Here is a 9,670-nt window from a genome sequence, read left to right as displayed (position 1 = left end):
CAAAGATGGGACGGTCACTGGTTTGGCACAAGGGGCGGTGGGTGGGAGGGGGCGGGCGGCGGGAGGGGGTGGGGAGGGCGGTGGGAGTGGGAGGGCGGTGGGAGTGGGAGGGCGGTGGGAGTGGGCGGGCGGTGGGAGTGGGCGGGCGGCGGGAGGGGGTGGGGAGGGCGGTGGGAGTGGGAGGGCGGTGGGAGTGGGAGGGCGGTGGGAGTGGGAGGGCGGTGGGAGTGGGTGGGCGGGGCGGGAGGGGGCGGGGGGGGGGGCGGTGGGAGTGGGAGGGCGGTGGGAGTGGGTGGGCGGGGCGGGGGGAGTGGGAGGGCGGTGGGAGGGGGCGGGCGGCGGGAGGGGGCGGGCGGCGGGAGTTTGCACATACTACTTTTTTTTTTAAGTTCCACAAAATATGCTCTGGTTTCTAGGGGCTCTACCATTTGAACATGTTAGAGAACCTCCATTTTTCTGGTGTTGAAATGTGGATGCAGTTCAACCAGAGGTTGAAGAAACCAGAGTAGGAGTTCTAGAATCAGAGGACTCACTGCAGTCCTGGAACCACGGCCCCACTCACGTGCGCACGGCCGCCCAGGAGTGCTGGAAGCTCTTCCCAGCTGATGAGAAATACAAAAAAGAAAAAGAAAAAACAAACCAGGGAGAGGGCCCAGCAGGAGAGGAGCAGCGAGCTGCGCTGAGCGTGCCAGCCCGGCCCAGGTAGAAGGTGCTGGGGGGGGGGGGGGGGGAGGCAGGGGAAAAGCAGCTGTCACCCGAAGCCCTAGCCTCCGAGGCTGCCCTCCCCGGCATGCCCACATTGGCTCTGGACAGGGCCCACAGGGAAGGGCCACCTTTATCCCTGTCAGAAAGGTTACAGATTTGCCAGAGGTCACACAACGAGTGACACCAGACAACTGCCCTCCCTCTGGACGGATTCCTTGCTTATCAAGCAGCCTCCCGATGACTCACTGGCGAGCCTGCCAGAGGGTCAGCGGTGATCTGGGTGCGGACCTAGGTAGGCATCCGATGCCATTTGCCGTTCTGGGTCTTTGCTGCCTCCCCAGGGCCCTCACCCGGCCCACAGTAGGGCCGCTCTGAGTCCTGGTGGAGCGAGGCAGAGGAACACGTCCGGCTTTGGAGGAAGGAGTTCCCAGCTGGTGGAGGTGGCGGGGAAGGTCCACACACGAGGCTGACACAAGCCGGGACACAACAGGAGCCACCAGAGGCATACAGATGCCACCGGGTTCTGAGAAGGAGGAAACCATGTGGTTGGTGAGCCTGGAATTCTTAAAGGTAACAGCTTACTGTGGGCTGTAAGAAGGGTTGATTTCCACAGGGCAGTGACAGTTCCGTGGCCAGTCCCCTTCCTGTCACACCTCGGCCATCAGGAGCCTCTGCCCTTCTGCCTTTGCTGCTCCCTCTTCCTGAACCGCCCTTCCTGCTGCACCTCCTCCAGTGGCTCCCCCCCCCCCAGCCCTTCCTGACCCCCCACACTCTCCCGCTCTGCTCTCCCGGGGCTCCCACATCAGCCTGGGCTTCTTGCCTCGGGCAGGAGGGCTCTGCCCAGTGCTGGCTTGCCTGGCCGTAGGCCCTGCTGGACCTGAGCTCCTTCAGAGCTGACCGTGTTCTATTTTGGAAATTCCATCAGCTAGCCCTGAGCCAGGCCATAGTAAACTCTGAATAGAGACATAGCGAGTGGTTGCGTCTGCGTCTCCAGTTCGTGGGGCCTGTGGTGGATCACAGAAGACAGGCTGAAGTAGGGGCAGGGGAGGAGGCAAGGGCACGCGTGGAGCCCCTGAGCACGAGCCACGCGGCTGTCGGGGCCCCTCCAACAGGATCGCCCTGCAGGATCACCAGGCCCAGAGCAGAGATCGTGAGACAGGAAGACCGGGTTGTGGCTCCAGCACGCCGCTGGGCACGCAGGTCTCCGGAGCCTCTGGTGAGCCTGTGTGGCTCCCCAGGTTCTCTTCACACCTGGGCCCACTCCCTGTGAACTCAAGGCCGGCACCTCTGGAGCCCATGACCTCACCCAAGGGCAGAGGGCCTGTGACAAGCATGTGACCCAGCAGCCAGACCTGGGACAGGCCACAGTGAGGTGGAAGGGAGGAGCTCGGCTTAGAAACAGGCCGGGGAGGTCAGAAATGACCTGGGTTCTTGAAATTCATTCATTCACTCATTCATTTATTCATTCATTCACCCATTCGACCACCTTTATGGAGCACTAACATATTTGAGTTCTGGGGGAGGCAAAAGCTGTCTCTTTCCTCAGGAATCTCATAGTTTAGTTGGAGGATGGGTAAGAAGCGTACACAGAAAAAGGGAGATACACACACGAGAGAGACAGAGGCCAGAGCAGCCTGGGGTCCAGAGGAGGGAGAAAACAGTAGACTGACTTCCTACAGAGGAGACATTTCAGATGGCCTTAAAGGATACAGGAGTATCATCATGAGGACTTGGGAGGGCTGGGGGAAGGCGGCAGGCCAGGCAGAAAGAGCTCCTGGGGTGGGAACCCTGGGTTTGCTTCACCTCCAGCCCCTGCCAGGGCTAGGTGATCATTCGTTGTTTGTTGAGTGAGGCAGCGAACTTCTCCTGGCCCCTCTTCCTTCCCTCGCCACCTGAACCGGCCCACAGCCCCTGAGCTTTTCTCAACAGCACTCAGTCTCCTGAGGCCCCTTCCTTCTACCAAGCCCCCATCTCTGAGCCTTAAAAGGGGAAACATCCCTTCTGACCCCACAAACTGTTCCTTGCATCCTTCATCTTTGCCCGCCCCCAAGACCCTGCTCCTTCAGGGGCCTCTGTCTCTACAACTGTTTAGCTTCTTTCTCTCTGGGTTCCTTCCCTTTGGCTGTTAAATGTGGTTAAGTCTCTGGCACATCCCCCCCCACCCCCCAAGCTCCCTGATGAGATGCTGCATTTCTTGAGGACAAAAGTTCATGCAAGTAGCACAGGTGCCTTTCCACGAGTTCCTCTGAACTGAAGGACAATGTGCTAAGCCAGTGGTTCTCAAAGTGTGTGCCAGGGCGCACTGGTGCGCCTAGAAGATTTCCAGGTGCGCCCTATGGTAGTCCAGAGAAATATGTGCCTGTTGGGGACCAAAAAACCAACAGGGTTTTTGGAGTTTAGATTTTTGGGGGACAGAGGTGTGGAGAATTGGCTGTAAGCTGACAGTCTGCCCAACCCCCCACCTCACTTGCCTGATTAGGTTGCAAAAGACTGTTAAGCTGTGGTGCTGGATTGTTTACGCTACCCCCATGTTCCCCGGAAAGACTGGAGGCAAGTTTTTTCTATCCTTTATTTGGTGTAAAGTTAAGATGATATGTATGGTGTGTATGGTGGGGGTTTTCTGCACTCAACACAATTAAGAGTAAAAGAGAGGAATTCTTCAATGTATTGACGAGGAAATGAGAGTTTGCCTTTCAAATAGATGCCCAAACATTGAAGAACTCGCTAGGACACATCAGGCTCATGTTTCTCATAAACACAAGAATGAAAAAACTTAACACATTTACGCCGGGACCTGCCGAATTTACTAAATCTTACTAAGAATGTATCTATATATAGAAAAAGATAACTTTTTTGTCATTTTTTAATTTTTTAACCCCTCTTTTTTACGAATTCTAAAAAGCATAACTCAAAAACTGTAACATAAAAATGTTTTTTAATATCAGAATAAATTTAATTTTGTTGTATTTATTTCATTTAATTACCATAAAAGCACTCTTGGATTTTATTTTTTTTTCTTTAATATTTGACTTAATTATTATAACACAGTTCTCAGAAATTTGTATATAGGGCACCTACAATTATTTGTAGGATTTTAAATGCACCCCCGACTTCAAAAAGTTTAAGAACCACTGTGCTAAGCTCAGAAAACACCCACGAATGGATAAATCGGATCCAGGAACCCTCAGCTTCCTCAGCGGATCCTCAAGGTGAAGTCAAGTGACAGGTGTATGACCTACAGGCAGACACCTAAGGAAGGGAGCTGGTCTGTTCTCTCTCCTATTTCCATTTGTCCTTCTAGCTCTAATCATTCCAGACTAATTATACAGAGCTCACTACACTATCTCTTACCTCTCCTGGATGTCGTGCATGCTGATCCCATCTCTGGATTGTTCCTTCCCCACTTCTGTACCTGGTGCACATCTGCTCTCAATGCAGCTCCAGGGTCTCCTCCTCTTGGAAACCTTCCTGACTCTTTCCACCCCAAGCACCTGCTTCTAACACCCAGCCAGCACTGCTGCTCTGTGTAGGAGCAGTGTGTTCACAAGGTCTCGCTCAATGACTTTAGCCCTAATGCCCAAGGCCTGGCAATTGCTAGGTGTTCGATGTTCATTAAATGAACAAGTTAACAAATGGCTGGAGAAAGGCTAGAGATTTCAGAGGCACAGTTCCAGTTTTCTTCTCGAGTTCTAGCTCCCACCTGCAGAAAGGGGTGAAACTCCCTAGGGGCACAGAGTGGCCAAGATGACGTGAGCCCACAATCCGGGACCCCCTACAACCCAGCTCCAGGAAGACCCCTATTTGATGTACTTCATGATCTTATTATTTTTTACATGATCTTACTTTTTGAATTCAAGAAAGAACTGGGATGTGATTTCGATTGTGTTCTAAAAATATTTTTTTTCTATGGGTTTCTGCTCTCTTCTTCACAAAATAACTTTGGCATGACAGTCTTCTTGCGTAAGTGTAAGCACAGTTTAGTGAAATAGTGTTTTATGAGCTTTCAGGGAAGCAAATCTCTGACCTAAGGCGGGTGACAGGAGGGGAGAAGGACTCCAGGGGAGGCAGGCCACCTCCAGTAGAGCCGCGCAGGGCCTGCCCAAGGGATGCTGGTGGTTTTTAGCTTTTTAAAGGGGTATTGTCACAAGAGTTCAGGATCAATCATCCTCAATCAATCAGCAAATATTTACTGAGTGATTACAACACAGGGAGCCGCAGCTGCGTGGAACAGAAGATGTGGGCGAACCTGGTTGACTTTCTGGTTCCTCCTGGCCATATCACCACCATCGCTCCTGTGAATAATTGTAACTAACATTCACTGGACGTTCACACTGCAGCAAGGGTTGTACGCTGTATGGGATTTTCCCAAACTCTCTAAGACAGGTATTATTATTTCTACTTAACAGATGAGGAGCCTGGAGCCCCAAAGAAGTTCCTGCATGGAACCTCTTAGATCTGGGATCTGAACGGAGAATGCGGATTTCAAACCCAAAGTCCTTTGCTAATGATAGCCAACATCAGCTGGAGTCTCCCAAGGGTATACAGAGTGTTTTCCAGGAAATTTCTTAATCTGGTCCTATCACTGCTGCTGTGAGATCACAACTATCCTAATCCCTCATATTACAGCCGAGGAAACTGAGGCTCAGAGCGTTTCAGCAAGTTGTCAAAAGTCCTAAATGGTATGACCAGGATTTGAGCTGATGCCAACCTCGTGTTCCTTCTGCTACACACCACGTGGAGGGTTCCGGATCCTCTGATTTTGGCCTCTCCCAGCTTCTAGCACAGAGCTGGGCACTGCAGTCTCATAGAAGGAATTAAATTCTGGGAACAGAATTCTCACCTAAGAGCCCCAAAGAGCCCTCATGACATACTGTGTCCCTGCCAGGTCGGCCCCAGACTCCTGTGCCTGGATGAAGAGGGCAAGGACTCTCCAGGCCTGATGGCCAGGCTGCTCTGGGCCAGCAAGCAGCCCAGCAGTACCAGGAGCTGGGCTCCCAAAGGGAAGTCTTCTAATGAATGGACCGATTGGTCATGGCAGCTCTGTGGGCCGGTTGTGGTCAGGGGAAGGGAAGCAGCCTCCTAGGAACAGCGCATTCCTGATGAGTGTGACCACAGGCCCCGTCCATCACTCTGGCTCCAGGATTAAGGCTCCCACCCCCATAGAGGATCCTGAAGACATTCACAACAGGAAAGGGACTTTCCTGAGGTGGAGGCGGCCTTGGCCTTGTGCCCCCAACCTGCCCCCCCCTCTCCTGGCTAGGGCACTGCCCAGGAGGCATTCATTAGCACAGCCTCGAGGGGGTTGTCTTTGAATCAAGCCACAGTAGGTACAGTGCCCTCTGGCCTCTCCACTTCCTAATAATGATAGCACCGCTGCATTCCAAGCAAGTTTCTAAGCATTATACACATAATAACTCAACAAGAGAAGCCCTGTGAGGAAGATGCTATTATTATCCCCATTTAACAGTTGAGGATATAGGACCATGATGGAACTTATTGAAGGTCACAGAGCTAGCCAGAGGTAGAAATGAGATGTCACCCAAGTCGTATGGCCATGGAGCTCTGCCCCTCCCACTCCACTGCTGCTCTTCCCCTGGGCCAAGTGTCCAGCACTAGCCAAGGGAAAGCAGGTTTGCCACCTGGCCGGGGGGCTCAGGCCAGCGCAGAGATGAATGCTATAAGCTGAAGTAGGAGTCCCTGGGGCCACTCCTCCTCTCACAAAGGGCAGCCTGGCATGTGAGGAATCCCCTTCTTGGCCTTCCCAGTTGGCAACCGACCAAGCCAACACAGAGAACCCAGCTAGGAGTAACCTGAAATCCCATAAGGTAGAAGGAAGGGGTTTGTCCCCCAACTCTGTCTGGGGCCTGAACTCTTCCAACCCCCACGCTCTTCTCTGCTCCGGGTGTTTGGTTCTCTTCAGTGACTTCCAGAAGCCATACGGCTCTGGCCCGTGGGGCACTTCAGACATTTCCCTGTCCTCGCACTCACGGCCTCACGTTGGACTGACCCTGCCATTTCTGTCTGCCTGGCAGTCTGGGAACGGGGAGGGTGTGTTGTTCAACAGAGCAGGAGGGGCCCAGGGCCCAGCAAGCAGCGGGCACTCAATGTTTACTGCGTGAGTGACGACTGCTGATGTCACAGGCTCTTACTTCCTGTTTTCAGGTAATTCTCTGCCTCCTTCGCTCTGAGGTCACGCAAGTCCAAAGAGAGGAAGTGGACCTGCTCAGATGTCAGCAGACACGCATCCTCTTTGTAATTCTCCTTTTCCTATGAGAGTTAGAACAAACGTTTATTCTAGAAGGGTCCTCAGCTGAGGCGTTGTGACTCTAGTAGTGGTCGGCAAACTCATTAGTCAACAAGAGCCAAATATCAACAGTACAACGATGGAAATTTCTTTTAAGAGCCAAGTTTTTTAAACTTAAACTATATAGGAAGGTACATTGTTATTAACTTAATGAGGGTACTCCGAAGCTGGCCTTTGCTAAACACTCAAGGGGCCAAAGAGCTGCATGAGGCTCGCGAGCCGCGGTTTGCCGACTAAGGCTAGGGGGTAGGGAGGGCACTGGGGAAGCCAAAATGTACTGTGGATATATTACATCTTAAGTTTTTGGTTGATTGGTCAGCTCTGAGGGGTTCATGAGAGCCACATGAGAAAGCTTATTCTGCCCTGGTATAGGAGACAGTGCCCAGCCTGATAGTGGCAGACAGCTCTGGACCGAGGACAGAGCCTCTGAGACAGACAGCCCGGGGGCATGGCCCTGAAGCCAGCACAGGTGTTTCTGCAGCTGTAGGGATGAAGGGGACACAGCTGGCTTTCATCCAGCCAGGGGAAGGGATCGTTTTCCAAGCACAAGGTCTTCACAGCAGCCATGGGAAGCCAGCTAGCTGGTAGCTCCCCTTCCCCTTTTATGAATAAGAAAGCCAGTCCAAGGGTCCCTCCCTTATGGCTCCTTGACTACCTTCCATGCTGTACTCCCTCTCCCCTTGAAAAGGGGAAAGCCATGACCACAAGGGCAGCCTGCAGTGCCAAAGCCGAGGTGGGCGGGACGTGGGTGGGCGAGGCAGGGTCCGGCTCGGCATGCCCGGGCCCTTTTGGCAGCACCTTGCCAGGAGCACTGGGACCAGAAAGCAGCGTGTCCTCTGCAGGGACATGGGTGGGCGAGGCAGGGTCCGGCTCGGCATGCCCGGGCCCTCTTGGCAGCACCTTGCCAGGACCACTGGGACCAGAAAGCAGCGCGTCCTCTGCAGCCCCAGGCTTCACAGGCTGCTGCTACTGGCCCTGTCCGTCCCAAAGAGCCACGGGCCACTTTCACGGAAGAGAAACAGGAAGGAAGGAGGGAGAGAGGAAGAAAGGGAGAGAGAGAGAGCAAAAGGCAGAAAGAAAAAAAGAGAAGGAAGGAAGGAGGGAGGGAGGGAGGGAGAGAAAAAGGGGGACAGAGGGGACAAAAAAAAAAGAAAAGTAAACAAAACAAAAGAAAAAAAAGAAAGAAAGAAAAAAAATGAGAGGAAAGAAACAAGCCCTTTGTAATAGAACTCAACTCACTTGAAAGATTTCAAGGGGAAATTGCCTGTCAAATAATTTCAAGGAAATGATATTTCGACAACCAGCAAATGAGACTTTCCTCCCACTTCCTGCCATCCATCTCCATTTTCTCTCCTTTCCGTTCACTTTCCTCCCACCCTTGGTTCATTCCTCCGACAAGCAGGGTCCTCCCAGGTCAGCTGAGCCCTCCCTTCTTGATGATACCACGTTAGGAAATCGTTGCAGCCCCAAATCTCAGATTGTTCCAAATTCCTCCGTGCCTCCCCTGGGACCCAGCTGCGGAGATGACTCCACTGGTAGTCAGCAGAGACAGCAGCAGCTTAGTGTGACCAGGGAGAGCGTACGCACAGGAGGGACTTAGGGTTGGTTCCCTCCAGGCCTCACCCGTGACTCCAAGTCATGCGTGACTCCAAAGGAGGAGGCTCCACCTGTATGAGCCTCCATTCACTCATCCAAGGCAACGTGGGGTGGAAAAGCTTCTGGTTCTGCAGTTCCAACACTCGCTGCCCATGGATGGGCACAAGCAGGCTTGCATGGGTACAAACAACAAAGGAGTCATATGCAGATGACACCATACTGCCAGCTTGGCCCTGAGATCCAGCCGGGACCTGCCTGCCCAAGGTCACCCAGCCAGCCAGCCAGCCAGCCAGCCAGAGGCAGGAATCCTGAGTGTCTCTCAGCAGAGGAGATGCTGCCCAGGGGAGCCCCAGGAGGCCGCACCTTTAGCATTTCCAGCCTCGATGTCCCCTTGTTTGGCGGCTAAGCTGGTCTGAAGTCAAGCAGGTTCCCAACCTCTCCTTTTATGGTAACAGCGAGGAGACAGCTGCAAGTCCCATGTGGAGTCACAGTGATCCAGAGCCCTGTCATCTCTCTGCAGCTCCAGCACCCCACAGCCTACAATTCCAAAGTGTTCTTTCATAACGAAGCACTTCTTCTGTGCTGTCCGTTGCCCTGGAGACCCCCATATGTCATCTGTTTGACCTCACCCCCCCAATCGTGGAAAAAGAGCTTATCATTGCTATTGTACAAATGAAGAAAGAGGGGCTCAGAAGGATGAAGGCCTTTGTCTAAAGTTGCACAGCCAACGAGCGGCAGAGCTGGGGCTAAAATCTGGCATTGGGACTCTCAAATCCATGGCACCATGCTGTGTCACTGCTTAAGACCCATGTGGGTGGACAGATAATAATAATAAGAAGAAGAATCACACTTACTACCTTCAGGTTCTGTGTGAAACTCTTCTCAGGCATCACCCCATTCATTCCTGCACACTTTGGTAAGAAAAGTTAATTAACACCTTCATTTCATAGATGAAGACACAGAGGCCCAGAGATGCTTGTCCAAAGTCACACGGCATATGACAGAGGTGTAAAGATCAGGCAGCTGGTCGAGTCAGGGTTCAAACCCGGGTATATAAAGAATGTC

The 9,670-nt window shown here is 52.8% G+C and overlaps 1 protein-coding gene across 1 annotated transcript in view; it reads left to right on the top strand.

Moving 5' to 3' along the window:
- Nucleotides 1-1,004: 1,004 nt before the first annotated feature.
- The window catches only part of CSF1 (colony stimulating factor 1), a 29,103-nt gene continuing 20,437 nt past the window's right edge, over nt 1,005-9,670 (top strand). Inside the window, exon 1 of the mRNA XM_066352558.1 lies at nt 1,005-1,275. The gene's annotated coding sequence lies outside the window, so the exon portion shown is untranslated. The remainder of the gene's footprint in view (nt 1,276-9,670) is intronic.

Source organism: Saccopteryx leptura, chromosome 11 (genome assembly GCF_036850995.1).
Source record: "Saccopteryx leptura isolate mSacLep1 chromosome 11, mSacLep1_pri_phased_curated, whole genome shotgun sequence".
In the NCBI taxonomy this organism is placed as follows: domain Eukaryota; kingdom Metazoa; phylum Chordata; class Mammalia; order Chiroptera; family Emballonuridae; genus Saccopteryx; species Saccopteryx leptura.
Note: the sequence above shows the minus strand (reverse complement) of the source record. Positions and strands in the feature narration are given on the sequence as shown.